Raw genomic sequence first — 15,989 nt, forward strand, 5'->3', positions numbered from 1 at the left:
TCTCTTTGGTTGAGATGGTTAGATCATGTTGTCATGTTTATGTTCTTGAGGCCATGGTTGGAACTTTGACATTGATCTTGGTTTAGTTTCTTGGTATTGAGTACACTGATCATAAGCTGGATACTTCATGATATTTATATGTTGCATTTGGAGTTGGCATGGATTGATTGGTTACAGGTGCTCATGGATACTTAGAGACGGTGGTGACGTTGATTTCTCTTGGATTATAGAAATATTTGTTGGGACGGTTGATGGTTTTAGTAGGAAGTTCGAGGGGCAGTCACCTGATATGCACTTGAGAGGAGATTGTTCTTAGATGATTCTTGGTTGGAGATTTGGGTATCTTGACGAGCATTCTCATTCCCCACTCTTGGTCTACTCGACGGTTTGCTACTTGAGAGGTATAGCCCATGATTTTCTCTCAGTTGCATTATATTTATGCTTGTCTTTCATGGATATGGATCTTGAGCTATGGTACATGAGTTAGTTCTGGAGGGTTCATTTGAGAGATGGTTTAGCATTGGTTATCTCCATGTGCATATGTTGTTATGCTGGTTGAGTTGAGGAGATGGTTTTATATTTGGGCATATTCCTTGGATTAGGAATGGTTATTCCTTGGTTTAGGAATGGTTTTATTGAGTTTGATCTTCTTGTGAGAGGCTTACATCCATGATGAGTTATATGGTATGGTTTGGTTTTTGCCGAAGCTTCTTGTTGGGGTTTTATGGAGGAGATCATACTTGCACAGTTTACATCTAGAGGTGTGTGTAGAAGGACATGATACAGGTTATGATTTTGCATGGTTTCTCTAGTCTTGGTTATCTTCCTAGATGTTCAGTTTTGACTACATTGGATTTGAGATTGATTGAAGATTGTGATCATTGGTTTGTGCTCATGTATGTCATGTGAGAGATGACATGGTTATTTCTTTATCTCTTTCCTTTTGTTCGTTGTGGAGAATTTGGGAGACTATTGGAGACTTGTTAGTTGTTCTTGCAGGATATTAGTTTATGTATTGTGGATGTCCTTGATAATACATGGATTCACTTCTTTGAGATGTTGTGAGTGGATTGGTTATAGATTTGACATTATCTTTTGCAGTGGGAGCTTCTTGGTATATATGTGGCAGGTATTGCTCTTGAGGTTTGTGATTGCAGGTTGCAGATTGGATATGTCAGTGATATAAGATTCACTTGTTATACCTTTGAGGTATGGATAGTTGGATGGGTTTGGCACTTGCTGTGGGTGCTATTTCAGCTATGGATATTTTGACAACTACGGATACATGTGATTACCTTTGGATCAGGTTTTTGTGCTTGGAATTTTAGTTGGTATAGGATTTTATGATCTTCTAATGTGATAAGTTGGGTGGTTTTCTCTTTGGATGGCTTCTATGTATGTCCAGTGGGAGTGGCATAATAGGAGGTGAGATCATTCATGTTCGAGATGCTAGATACTTTGATTTTTTTGCGGGTACCAGGATGGAGCACTTGGTGTATTTTGATCAATGATGGTGGATGTGCTGGGAGGGATTGTTCCCTTGTTCATTTATGTGGCTATGGATTGACCCTATGCAATGTATACAACAAGTGGGAGATTGTTGAGATAATGGGTGTTGCACACATTGCATAATATTGTTATTTTATTATTTTATTTTTATTATGTAATGTTGTGCCTAGATGGATGTGCAACATGTAAAGATTCCCATGGAATATTCTTGATGAGTTGTATTGTAACATTGTGATAATATTTCATGTAATTATTTAATATTGGGGAAAAGAATTAAATGCCCAATATTAAATGTGGGGTCAGTGGGTTAGGTAGCACATGGTTTTAGCACATGGTTTATGTAATACCACTTGGTGCTTTTGTGGGACTTGCTACTATATAAGTAGCCACAAGGGTAGTTGTTATAGAGAGAGAGAGTGACAAGAAGAAGACAAAAGGCAAGAGTCGAGCGGGACAAGGCTTGAAAAGGTTAGCCAAGGGAGCATTTGTGAAGGTTGGAAGCATGGCATGGGATGTGTGGATTCATGCTCATTCACATAGTTTGCTCGGTTGTGGCTATGTCCATGAAGGCTTCCATGGTTGTATGGCAATGGTATTTTTTGCTGAATAATACATGGTGATAGATGCTTTTGGAGGCTGAGTTTTTCCCTCAACGAGGGTTTCCCAGGGTATATCTTGTGTCACATTTTGTGGGTATGTTGTCTATTCTCTTGCATGTGGATTTTAATTCCGTGTTTATTTCAGATCTATTATGGGTTATGTGGAAACGGTTATATTCTTTGTTGCCAAGTTTCCTTACAGAGTTCATAGTGTTTTAATTAGATATAGTATACTATAATTAAAAAAATTTACAAGCACATATTTTAACACTTGAGAAGATGTTAATTTTGAGAAAGAAAAAATATTAAATCAAATTAAAAAAATTAAAAATTATATGACGTTCTAGAGGATAGAGTCCTCTTCTAGAATGTATAATTTGCATTTCAATTAGAATACATTTATTTTGAATATGTGACGGGAGATGAAAACTATCAATTTTAGGTGAGTTGAAATTCGAATCATTATAAAAGAGAAAATATAGGTCTAAAGGAGATTTATATTTTTGATTGTTCTACCTATATATGTTATCTATAACATAGTTTAAGATCAAAGGGAAATAAGTTTATTTCCATATAGTTTTATGAGGAGAACTAGACCCCTAATTTTCAGCATTTTTCAGCAGCTAAAAAATTATCAATAAAAATTAGGAAAATATATCAATTCTTATTCTAAATAATTATTAAAAATTATGATCCTAAACTTCATCCATTTCTACACATTTCATTAGTTTACTTCATTTTCAAATTCAAAATAATAATACTAGTTTTTTGTTAGTGAAGGCGAATAGTTATACTTTTGTTAGCCTTTTCTTTTACAAAAGGGTGACACAAGTTTGTGCTTTTACCAACATATGTTATTGTCATGATGGAGATTGTATAATTTCATGTCTTACTCTCATTTTCTTTTTAGTTATGTGACTGTTGCTCTGCTACAATTAAGAAAGGATAACAACAAACTATAATTGTAATCTCATTTGATAATGCAAAGATCAACAATTTTATTTGGCTTTTCCCCCTACATTTCTAGATGTGAAGTGAGAAATAAAAAGTTGGATGAAATGAAATATTTGTATGATGTATGCATTTAGGTAATGTGATTGTTCTGATTCCATTTAGGACTAGCATGCCTAAATTTCTTTCATTGTCTCTTTCAACTAAGCTAACTTTACATTTTAGAATAGTTTCTATTAGATTGTAGGATAGATCCATTTGAAGTTGATAAAATCTTACTAAGATTCCATTCAAGTGCAGGATTATAAGTCAAAGTGGATTTTATTTCATCTTTGATATGCATCTGTGCTCTATCTCTAGATTGCATTTTAGTAAGACTAATTTGCATTTAGAAGTAGGAGTAGGGATTAGAAGAACTACAAGGTAACTAGTAATATCCATTCCACTGGGTGTTATAGGTTGCCCAAATCTATTTCTTCATAGGGTGTTTGAATTTATGAGCATCTTGGTTTATCCTCTTCTGCTCTTAAGTTAAGAACAAACCCCCCAATCCCAAAGATCTATTAAAATAAAATTCATTACATATATTACATATAAGGTAGTTGTACCTTATAATTCAAAGGGTAGTGATATAATATATACATTGACCCATTTTTTGGTAAAATCCTTTTGTTTCCTCACATTTTGGGCATCTAGAGTCAAGGTAAAGCCAAGTTAGCAAGAGGGACAAACTATTAACCAATAGTTTTTAGCAACTCCACTGGGGATTGGAATCTAATCCTAGTATTTGGTTTCTTATTCTCAAAAATCTAAAGTTGTCTTCCCTAGGATGAAGACTAGAAACTTTGTATAAAGGACTTGTTCCCTTTGTTCTAAGAAGGTCCAGTGTAACTTAATAGCCATGCCAAATTCAAAGACTGGGAGAAGGTCAAGGCCTAAATCCACTCTCCAAGAATTCAATGAGATTAATGACAAGCTATTGCAAAAATTTATACTTCTATATAAAGAAATCATCTCCCATTCTATCCAAAATAATATTAGCATTAAAGATGACCATGTTTCTACATCCTTGTGGAAATGTATGGGCTCCAAATTCTACAAGCTAAAAGACATGCAAAGAGAAAATATGAATTTGAAGCAAGAAAGGTTGAAGCTCATTACTACTCGTGAAGAACTTCATGCCACAAATGAAAAGGTACTTCATGAGATTTTTTACCATTATAGAGAGAGTATCTCCTATGCATCTTGAGAAAAAATCAGCATAGAAGATGAAAATATGTCATAGATGTTTTGGAATCACATATGTACTCATTTCCAAAGACTCAAAGATCTACAAGAAAGTGAAAGAAGGAATCTAAAAAAAGTATAGATAGTTGAGCAAACCAATAGTTTTTGGTGTCTCCATAGGGGATTGGAATCTAATCCTAGTATTTGGTTTCTTATTCTCAAAAATCTAAAGTTGTCTTCCCTAGGATGAAGACTGGAAACTCTGTATAAATGACTTCTTCCTTTTGGTCTAAGAAGGTCCAATGTAACTCAATAGCCATGCCAAATTCAAATATTGGGAGAAGGTCAAGGCCTAAACCCACTCTCCAAGAACTCAATGAGATTAATGACAAGCTATTGCAAGAACTTATACTTCTATATAAAGAAATCATCTCCCATTTTTTCCAAAAGAATATTAGCATTAAAGATGACCATGTTTCTACATCCTTGTGGAAATGTGTGGACTCCAAATTCTACGAGCTAAAAGACATGCAAAGAGAAAAGATGAATTTTAAGCAAGAAAGGTTGAAGCTCATTACTACTCTTGAAGAACTTCATGCCACAAATGACAAGGTACTTCATGAGCTTTTTGACCAGTATAGAGAGAGCATCTCCTATGCATCTTGAGAAAACATTGGCATAGAAGATGAAAATATGTCAAAGATGTTTTGGAATCACATATGTACGCATTTCCAAAGACTCACAGATCTACAAGAAAGTGAAAGAAGGAATCTGAGAAAATTATAGATAGTTGAGCATGAAAAACCTTTGGTAAGGTCACCTACCTCTATTCTTTATGGTTTTTAGATGTTTAAAGAGTAGGTGAATATCCCTAATGTGAGAATGAAGGAAAGGCCAAGACTTGAGCCTACTCTTGAAGAACTCCATATAATTAACGACAAAGCTTTTGGTAGATCTTGTTAAATCTTGTAGAGAGCCTTGATAAAGGAGATTATCCCAAAGCAACGAAGATATAGAACCATCTTTATAATCTATTTTATCAGTTGAAAAATCAGCAAAGGGACAAGAGAAAAGAATTAAAGATGAAGATAACATCTACACCTAATTATGAATTCCCATGGAAATGTCACCTGATTCTAGTCCTCACATTATTATAGTCGTTGGGAGACAAGAAGTTATTCTTGATGTTATAGATCAAAGTGACAATACTCCATTAGAGACCTTTGAAAAAGAATCTTCTGATTACCATTTGCCTACATTAGAGTATTGTAATTGTGATCTATCAAGAGCTACAAATCTGATTCCATTTAAAGAAAGAAGCAATGAAGTTCAACATGAAGAATGGTTGTGTCAACATGAGGAGTAATTTTATGAATCCACTAGTAAGAATCTTATCCTTGATAAAGGTGTAATTTAAGAAAAGAGTCTTGAAATCAATTGTCAATTTATGGGAGAATCAGTTCTATTGGTAGTTACAACTATCTCTTATAAGAGGAAGAGGATCTATTGTCTATGTTTTTTTGTCACCCTTCAATATGGATAAAACCTCTCAAGATGACCCAGCTATGAAACTAAAACTTGATGAGGGTTCATTGGCTTGTGACTCTCTTTCTATGCATTCAAATTGTGAAGATAGTAATCATACATTGAAAGAGGGAAGGAATGAAATTGACATGGTGTTTTAAAGAAAATAGGTGACTGATCATCAACTAATAGATTCTATGGTGAAGCTGACATCTTCCTATACTCAGGATCATGAGGAAATTTTAGACCATTTCAATAATGAGATTGCTTCCTTAAAAGAAGTATATGTTTTTCCTTCACTCCTTGACATGACAAAAGATCATCAAATGGAAAATTTAGAAGGTACAAATAAAGATACTCAAATATATGATTAGGCATGGTTGTTTGGACCTAAATGAATATATAGCTAGCTAGTACATATAATTAAAGAAACATGTGGAGTTTCCATGTTGCTACTGCTACTACTAGTTGTTATCTTACTCAGAGATCAAAATTAGTTGTGGAGGAGAGGATCATACTTTAGACAATTAGTAAATGGATTCACTTGAGTAAATTTTGCTACTAGTTCTTAAGGTGAGATTCATCTCACCTTTGTAAATATGTTAGGTTATGTGTGTGTTTAGTTTAGTTGTCTTTCATTTCTTTCCTACATTCTATGTGCTTTCTTTTCTTTGTGTTAGCTGCCCTATTTCCCCACCACCCAAATGCATAAACATCTCCCTATGATATTTTAGACTTTACAACCTAATGGAATAGGCATTGATCTTTAATATTTTCTTTTTCATATAATAAAGGAAGTAGGTAGCTGCTGTTTGTTTTTTTTTTTGAGATTTTGTGAACCCAAAGATTGTTAGGTTCCTACTAGGCACTAACATACCTAGTTCTCTAGTTGGAGCCAAATGTTGCCATATTTTTAGTTCACTATATTTTTCAAAGTTATAGGATTAGGGTTGATTCAATGTGATGTCATGTTAGGTCTAGTTTTCCATTAGGGTTTCCTCTCTCATCTTATCTCTGAGTTACCTAGGTGGGAATACAAGAACAATGTAATGGATTCAATCATGCTAGGTATCTAGGACTTGGGAGGTAAAGGTTTTGCATATCCTAGATGAGAGAGAAATAGTCCTATTCATAAAAAACTCTAACTTTATGATCTAATGTTCCATTAAAGATATAATTTAGGTTGAATGAAGAGATCATAGGCATATTTAGAGAAAATTACAATGAAACATAGAAAATTGAGACTAAAGATTGATATGTTGATTGCAAGAACAAGTCAGAAAAATACTAGTTGAATTTAATGTAGAGTAAACACTAGAAGATATAGAAATAGAGAAGAACAAGGTTAAAGGTGGTGAAAACCAAAGTTAGAATTGATTCAATGAATAAAACACATCTATATATTCACATCACTAAATTGACAAGTCAAATAAATGAAGGAGCACATGTTATTAGCTAGTCAAAAAGTCCAAATGCTTACATGTCAGATTGGGTCCCATTTAAATATTAATCAAAAGTTGGATTCCTTTGAGCATTAGATCAAAGAAGATCTATGGGTGTTGCTTTACCACTTTTCAAAGATGTGTGAGGTTGAGATAATGTAGGAAAGTAAAAACAAGACACATGTCTAGTGGGCCATCATATTTCACAAAGCATAGTTAGAACCTAGTCATAAGGTGCCATGAAGCAAGGAAGGTCAATGTTGAAGTAATGCCATATGTACGCCATTATGTATCTAGTTGGAAAGATGAATTTGTGCCACAAAATAAAGAAACTTAACATTGATTTATTACCATGGTTAGATCTTACGAGATCTATGAACATCACTTTACCTCTTTTGAGAGGTGTTTGAGGTTTACATAATTCGGAAGAGCGATAATGAGATACGTAGAATGATGGACCCACAGAAAGAAATATAATAGCAATAGAAAGTTTTAAAATAACTTAATCATGGTCATTAATTTGAGATCAACAACTAGAATTTGAAAATTCAGTGACCGTTGGAATATGAAATATATGGGTTTGGCATGAAATAATAGAAAATGAAGCAATAATGATTTTCTACATGGTTTTTTTAAGGTTACATTAAGACAAATAGTCATTGGGTGTTTTTAGAACTACCATAGATTCATAATCACTAATGAATAAGCTGCCACATGTTAATATCATGATTCAAATTATATAATTTCATGTTTTATTCTCATTTTCTTTTTAGTTATGTGACTATTCTTTACCAGAATTAAGAAAGGATAATAGAAAACTATAAATGTAACCTCATTTGATAATGCTAAGATCAATAATTTTATTTGGCTCTTCAACTTGCATTTCCAAATGTTGAGTGAGAATCAAAAGTTTGGATGAAATCAAATATTTCTATGATGTTTTCATTTAGGTAATATGATTCTTATGATTTCATTTAGGACTAGCATGCCTAAATTTCTTTCATTGTCTCTTTCAACTGAGCTAACTTTACGTTTTAGAATATTTTCTATGAGATTGTAGGATAGGTGTGTTTGAAGCTGATAAAACCTTACTAAGATTCCATTTTAGTGGAGGATTATCAATTAAAGAGGATTCTATTTCATCTTTCATATGCATCTTTGTTCTATCTCTAGATTTCATTTTAGTAAGACTAATTTGCATTTGGAAGTAGGAGTAGGGATTAGAAGAACTGCAAGCTAACTTATATTATTCATTCCACTGGGTGTTATAGGTTCCCAAAATATATTTTTTCCTAGGGTGTTTGTAGTTATGAGCATCCTAGTTTATCATCTTCTTCTCTCAGGTTAAGAGCATACACCCTATCCCAACGGTCTATTAAAAACACAATTCATTGCACATATTGAAGATAAGGGAGTTGTACCTTATAATTCAGAGGGTAGTGATATAACACATACACTGACCCATTTTTTGGTAACATTTTGGTAACATACTTTTATTTCCTCTTATTCTGGATACCTACAGTCAAGGTAAATCCAAGTTAGCAAGAGGGACAAACTGTTAACCAACAAAGGTATATATGAAATTTTGGCACTTATTTTCATCTTACCAAGTGATCTTTAATACACAAGTGATTCAAAAGTGATTAAGGAAATTTTAGGGTTATAATTACAAGAGAACCATAGCATGTCACTGGAAAAATGTGAAAAACTTAAGAAGTAAAGTTTCAGTGCCGAGTTAAATTATTTCTAAAGTGGTTGAAGAAAATTTGATAAAATTCTAGTTTAGAAAACACATCTTCTATATCTAAATCTACAAAGGAAATTTTGAAGGAAAGAAATAGATAACTTGTGAGGAATGATAAATTTCCTCCACCAAAATTTAAGGATTACCTTAACCTTGCATTGACTGGTGATGAATCTAGCACCCTATCATCAATTCCACCTAGAGTGTTGATGATTCGCAACGTATGATCATGTTATATGTTTAAAGTGACAAAAATTAGAGATTATGAACTTTGAGCGTCTTATGAGAAATTGTGTGATAATAAAGTTTTGAGGGATGAGAACAAAATTATTTCCAAGAAAGGGCTTATCCATGCCCTAACTTTTATGAAGGTTTTTAAGGTTAAATGGATAAAGATAATGTTGAGCTAAGTTCATGATATAAAGATATGGTTAGAAGATGGACTAATTAATATTAATAAGGCTATCATTCACCACATTACTAGTTACCCTACCTTGGATAGACCAAAGACCATGAAGTGTACTGCAAAAGATGAAGTTGAACAAGTGACAAAGGAATAATAGAACAATTGTGGTATGTCAATCGATGATATTAATGGTCTAGTCATTCAATTTGTAGTATGTATGATTACACACAAATTTTTTTAGTAAGCCAATTGAATAGTATACCTTTTATTGTGCTAGATCTAGGATATAATGTTTTAAATAAAGATCATAGTTATGATCTTCCCAAGCTATAACTGAAATAATTATCAAATAATCTTGGAGCAATAGTAAAAGAAAAGAATACTTAGACTTGTAAGTTCAATTCCCTACTTGTTTGTATATCTTTCTATGTATAGAAATAATTCCCAACCACTGACACGATTGCATGGGATAGAAGTAGACTAGCTATCAAGAAAATAAGTGACCTAATCAATCAATTGGGGGAAAAGTTCGAAGTTATAATGGATAATTATTTTAAATAATTCAAGAATAAGATGAAGAACAAGATGAAGATATGTAATTTAATTGTAGACAACTATTTTGATGATATATGCTTTATGATAGATATAGATTTCATCTATGCACAGGTAGTTCTACAAGGATTTACATGGCTAAGGCTAATGCAATATAAAGTTAATGTTGATGAAGTTACAATAGCAGTGACTACATCATTAGCTGAAGAGATTAATACAAATGTCAAGCCATTTGGTACCTATGAGACAATGAAGATTAAAATGTTAATGGTAACAAAAGAACCCAAGATAGATAGGAAATGAAAGAGGATGATTAAAGATCTTGAGGGAAAATTTGGTGAAGGTCAACTTCAAATAATTGAAGGAAAAGTGAGGATGAGGAATATGAGGAAGAAGTTAAAGTTGAAGAATCAAAGGGAAAAGAGCTAGTTGTTGCCAAGTCAAGGGAAACTAAACAAAAGAAAGTAGTGATTGTTGATCCAAAGGTTAAGGAGGATCCAAAGAAATTTGTGAAGGTTGTCACACCATCTAAGCTTGATCCAAAAAGAAGAGTTGTCACAAGATCAAAGGAAACTTAGTCCCCAACAAGAAAGGTAAAGAAATTCCAATGAAAAGGAAGTTGACCAAAGCATAGGAGCAAAGATTACCTAAGAGACCAAGGAGAAAATTGGTCATTATACTTGATGAGGAGAAGGAAAATGAAGAAGAAATAAAGTCAGATGATTTGAGGAACCTTCAAATTATTCCTAGACTTCCTCCAATGACTACTAACTAGGTGTGTAAAGAGATTAGGGAGTCAACCAATTTTGCAAGTTTTAAGACTATTAGTCATGATTCTTTAAATAAATATGATCAATAGAATCTTGACAAGGCTACAATAGATATGATGATAAAGTTTAGATATACAACTATAGAATTAGGTGAAGGCATTCCTAAGGATTTACACAATAAAGTAGATGTTAAGTGGAAGTGGGCATTATTTAGTGAAAGATAAATTCGAGAGATAACTCTAGCACGAAAAATGCATGATTTGGTAAAGACACATATGTCTATAGCCCTAAAAGATTTTGTAAAGAAATTTATACCAAAATAAAGAGCGTACAAAATTTTGAAGAATAAAGCTCATGAAGTAGAAAAAGAGTGCATAATAATATGGAAGATTGTATTTGGATTGCTTGTTCCATAGGCTGAAGAAGAAGAAGGAGGAAGAGATGAAGAAGAGCTAGAAGCTCAGGATGATGAAGCAGAAGTTGAAAAGCTAGAGGAAGAAATAAGACAATTGGTAGAAAGTAGTGAACAACAAGATGTTGTCACAATTAAGGATATTCTTGATTCATGACCACCGAATTAGAATGTATTAACTGTGAAAGACTTGAAAAATGCTGCAATAGATCCCTTAGATACCTCTCTACAATATACCAATCTAGTTTTGTTACAACTATAGGATTATCCAAGGATTAAAAGTGCCAAGACTAATGATTTTCATGTTACATAAGTTATAGTAATTTTTTACATGAGTATTGGTCAGTAGAGTAATACAATAATTATGTTTCCACAATTTACCCATATCACAAAGCAAGTTTAGGTATGTGTAGGATCATGGTGTGTCAAAAATTGGTGATCTAAAAAATATGTTGTTTTGAAATGCCTCAAAGAGTTTCAAAATCTATTCCAAATTTTTTATCACCCATCTTGACGCCAAACAAAAAAATTTAATACATTTATAAGACCCTCTATATTTTGATACCAAAACTACACCGTCAACTTTAAAAACATCCAAAAAAATACATTTTTGGCTTGTGCTTGTGTATTTTTTACTTCAAACATATAGCTGAATTTGTTTTTTTCACCGAAATTTAATGAAATGAAAAGGGTTTCTTAATAATGTTCTTAGCTTTCCATAAATGTAAAGTTTGTCAAATTATGAGTCCGATAAGTAGTTATTACTTATTTTCTAATGGAGTTATGTATAAAGTGTTGATTGACACATTGCTTGAAAAACAACTATAAATTTCAAATGGTACAACATTTTTGATATTGAAAAGATGCATCACATGCTATGCTTCTTCTACTATAAGGAAGAAAATAGAATTTTTTTTTTATAGAGTTTTTCAATTCCAAAAATACTATAGTATAAAATTTATAATTAATTATTTAATTAGAATTAAAATAACCAAAAATATGTTTCACATCCATGCATGTGTCTACTTCTTATATCTATAATATTATTTAAAAATATTATCATTTGATTTTGATTAAGGTGGTCAGACATACATCTACTTATTTTTGTCCTGAAATTTTTGTCCTGAAATTTTTGTATTATTGTATTGAAATTCAAGTTTTTAACAAATAATTTTTTTTTTAAGATAAGGCCTAGAATTTTAGAAACTAAACTCAATTTCCTATAGATTATTTTATCTCAAATTTTTTATATAATGTCTATAACAAGTAGAAAATATTTTTTATTGCCACTAAAGAGCATGGTTTAGTTGACCATGATCCTGCACATACCCCACAATAGAAGAACAAAATGAGAAGAAGCAATTAGAGTTGACATTGTGAGGAAAAAAAGAAGAACAAGAGGCTATTCAAGCTCTTATACAACTATTGAGTTCCGTCTCAACATAAACATTAACTATTACATTTGTACAATAGGTTATATCAACTCCACATGAGAAGATACTTGGATCAAGTGCAAAGGGAAAACAACTATAGGTACCACAACCTAGTGATAGTACCCCTCAATCACAAATAGTAACACGGAAAGATGAAACAATAGAGAAGCCAATGATTTTGGATGAGGCAATTAAATTACCAATATATGACTTGAACAATATGATTATAGAATAGATGCAAGAATTACAAACTTTTCTGAATCACAAGAAAAATCAAGAATAATTGAGGAGAGAACAAAAGAATAAACAAGTACTACATAATATCAAAGATATTTTTGTTGATGTTAATGAGAAACATCAAATTTTGGACCAACTATTGTATATAGTTTACAAGGTACAAACAAAAGATATAGAGACTAGTGATAAATTGTTGAGATGGTTTGAAAAGGTTTTGAGCACAAAGTTTTTGAGAAAGTTTCAATAGAACTTACAACTAGGCAAGTTGAGCTTTCTAGTCTTACCACTCTGTTGGAAAGAATTTTGAAAGTAATTTGTTCTTTGGATATGAATCTTTATGATGTTGAGTTCTTCACATTGGAGAATCAACATTCTATTGATATGATACATGCAAATATGAAGGCTTCTACATTTTCATTGAGAAAGAATACAAGTTCAAGATCACTTTTGTATAATAAATTAATATTTGATTAGCATAGATTATTTGAGTTGATTTCTAGAGATAGTAGCATAAGGAATAAATTTATTTCTATTCAATTCATGCTACTTCCCCATTTGGAGGCAATTTGGAAGGAATTATTAGTGGCTTGGGATATAATATGTAAAGATTCACATATTTCAATAGTAAAGAGCCTAATTAATCTAGCTACTTAGCTAGAGATTCAAATACAAGTCATAGAATCAGTGAGAGGTAGACAGAATAAAGGAATTGAAGAGATTTTGGAAGCTCACAAAATATTTTTGGATAAATATGAGCCGACCCCTAAAAACTCCAGGCCATAGGTGAAAAAAATAAGGGAGAAATATCTCCATGACATAAACAAAGAAATAAAATCTAATCAAGGCATAAATTATTTAGAAATGGGGAAATATTATCCTCATACAAAAACAATGGAGAAATATTAGAATTAATAAGGAGGAAATACGATAAGAGTTCAGAAATAATATTATGAGATGAGCCAACATCAGAATTCAATAGTACAGAGTTAACATTTTTGAAGACCAAATCTCAATTTCAAGAGGAGTGCTACATTTTTATAAAATGTTTAGAATGCTAAGTAATGACAAAATTTTTTTTCCACTAATGTCAAAGGGAGAGATTGTTGACATCTAAGCCCTAGTTTCCTAATACTATCAGACACTAATTCATTTCCATGGTAATGTTGGTCGGTCATCATTATGACCAAATTATCTAGAGAAGGATGAGTTACAAAGGACTTGGTTATATTTCATTGCATGCTGACCATCCCATTTGAGACTGTGCCAACATACATGCCAAGTAACATAGCATTGACTGATCATTGGTAAAGTAAATTAATGTTGAGTAAGTTAGTATATGTTGATAATATAAAATCCAATTGACTCTATGAAAGTTAATTATGACCAAGCGTCAGAACATTTAATTGCTGAGAAAATCAATTTTGACATATGATTTTGTAATGGCACAAAGACTTATGTAAATCATTTTAGCCAAATTCTATGTAACATTTAAAGATTTTAGAGACAATCAAGGAGAAGTTTATGCATCTTGTAAGAAGGCATTAATTCCAAGAAAAGAAGATTAACCAATCAGAAAATCATAAGGGTAAAATGAGAAAAGGATGAAATTAAGATCATTGATTAAGATCTATAACTTTATATGATTATCTATTTAAGAAAGGTTCCAACGCTAAAATCATAAGGAGTGATGGAATGATGTGAATAGAATGATGTGATGAAGATATTCTCTAATACCACTGATGAAGGTATACTTTGATACCATTGATGAAAGGCCACACCACTCTTACCAAGTCACAACCAAAAGCGCAACAATATAGAGACAACTTAGAGAAGGTAAAATGCTTCATAAAGCATCTATTAATACATGATATTCATTACAATATTCTCTACATGATAGAAGTCCAAATTATTACAATATGAGAGGGATTCCAAAAAGAAATCTTCCAAACCAAAACCTTCCACCAAGTGAACTTCCACAAATAAGATCTTCACCAAGAAGAACTTCCCAACTAAGATCTTATACACTAAGATCTTTCACCTGAAATATTTCTTTCAAGATATTACACCATGATTTCTTACACTTGAAGAGCTTGATTACAAATGCTCATATGCCTTGCTTAAATAGGCACTTGCCATCAAAGATTTTATAGACATAACCAATGTGGGATAAAAAGTAAATACAACTATCTTACAATAAATATTAAATACCCACCCAAATACAACTAAGCACCACCATGTGGTCCGATTAGAAAATTACATTACCTATGTGGATCACAAGAAATATTAAATGCATGATTTAGGGAACATTCACAAAATTCTAAGATGCTACCTATACACCTCGATAAATGAAATGACAATTATTTTTTATTTATTTTTCTTTCTATGCCACCCATGCACCTTGGTAAATGAAATATCTTTCCCCCCCATTTTCCCTTTTTTATTTTTTATTTACTTTTCCTCTAATTCTTGTTATTTTGTCTCTCCTCCGTTTTTAATAAAAAATTAGTTATCATTCCCTTTTTATTTTTGAAGTGAAGAAGAGAAATACAAAGCAAGAAAGGCTAAGTTAGATAGAAGATCAGAAGGAGCAAGCTAACAGTGAAGGACAAGATAAAGCATATCAGATAAGGAGATCAGATTGAGACATTGAAGAGAGGATATTCATAAAAAACATGTAGAGCTAATGAAAGGATCAATTATTGAATGAATTTAGACAAATTGAGTTAGGGAAAATCTCTTAATAGAGAGCCTTATTTAAATATCCTAACAAATTCCTTACTTCATTGTAAGTGTAAAATCCTTTAGGGTATGTGCAGGATCATGGTCAACCAAACTATGCTCTTAAGTGGCAATAAAAATCAAAAAATTAGGATTATTTCAATTTGACATGCAATTTTCTACTTGTTAAATTCATATCAAAAAGTTGAGAGAAAATAATCTCTAGCAAATTGAATCTAGTTTCTAAGCAACGAGGACTTATCTCAAAAATAAAAAATTGATTGGTCAAAATTTTGAATTTTAATGCAATATTACAAAAATTCAAAACAAAAATAAGAAGTAGATGTATGTCTAACCACCTTAATCAAAATCAAATGATAATATTTTTTAATAATATTCTACATATAAGTAGTAGACTCATGTGTGGATGTGACACATTTTTTTGTTATTTTTATTGTAAATAAA

This window comes from Cupressus sempervirens, chromosome 5, assembly GCF_028749045.1.
Source record: "Cupressus sempervirens isolate cs-2001-9-10 chromosome 5, ASM2874904v1, whole genome shotgun sequence".
Classification (NCBI taxonomy): Eukaryota; Viridiplantae; Streptophyta; class Pinopsida; order Cupressales; family Cupressaceae; genus Cupressus; species Cupressus sempervirens.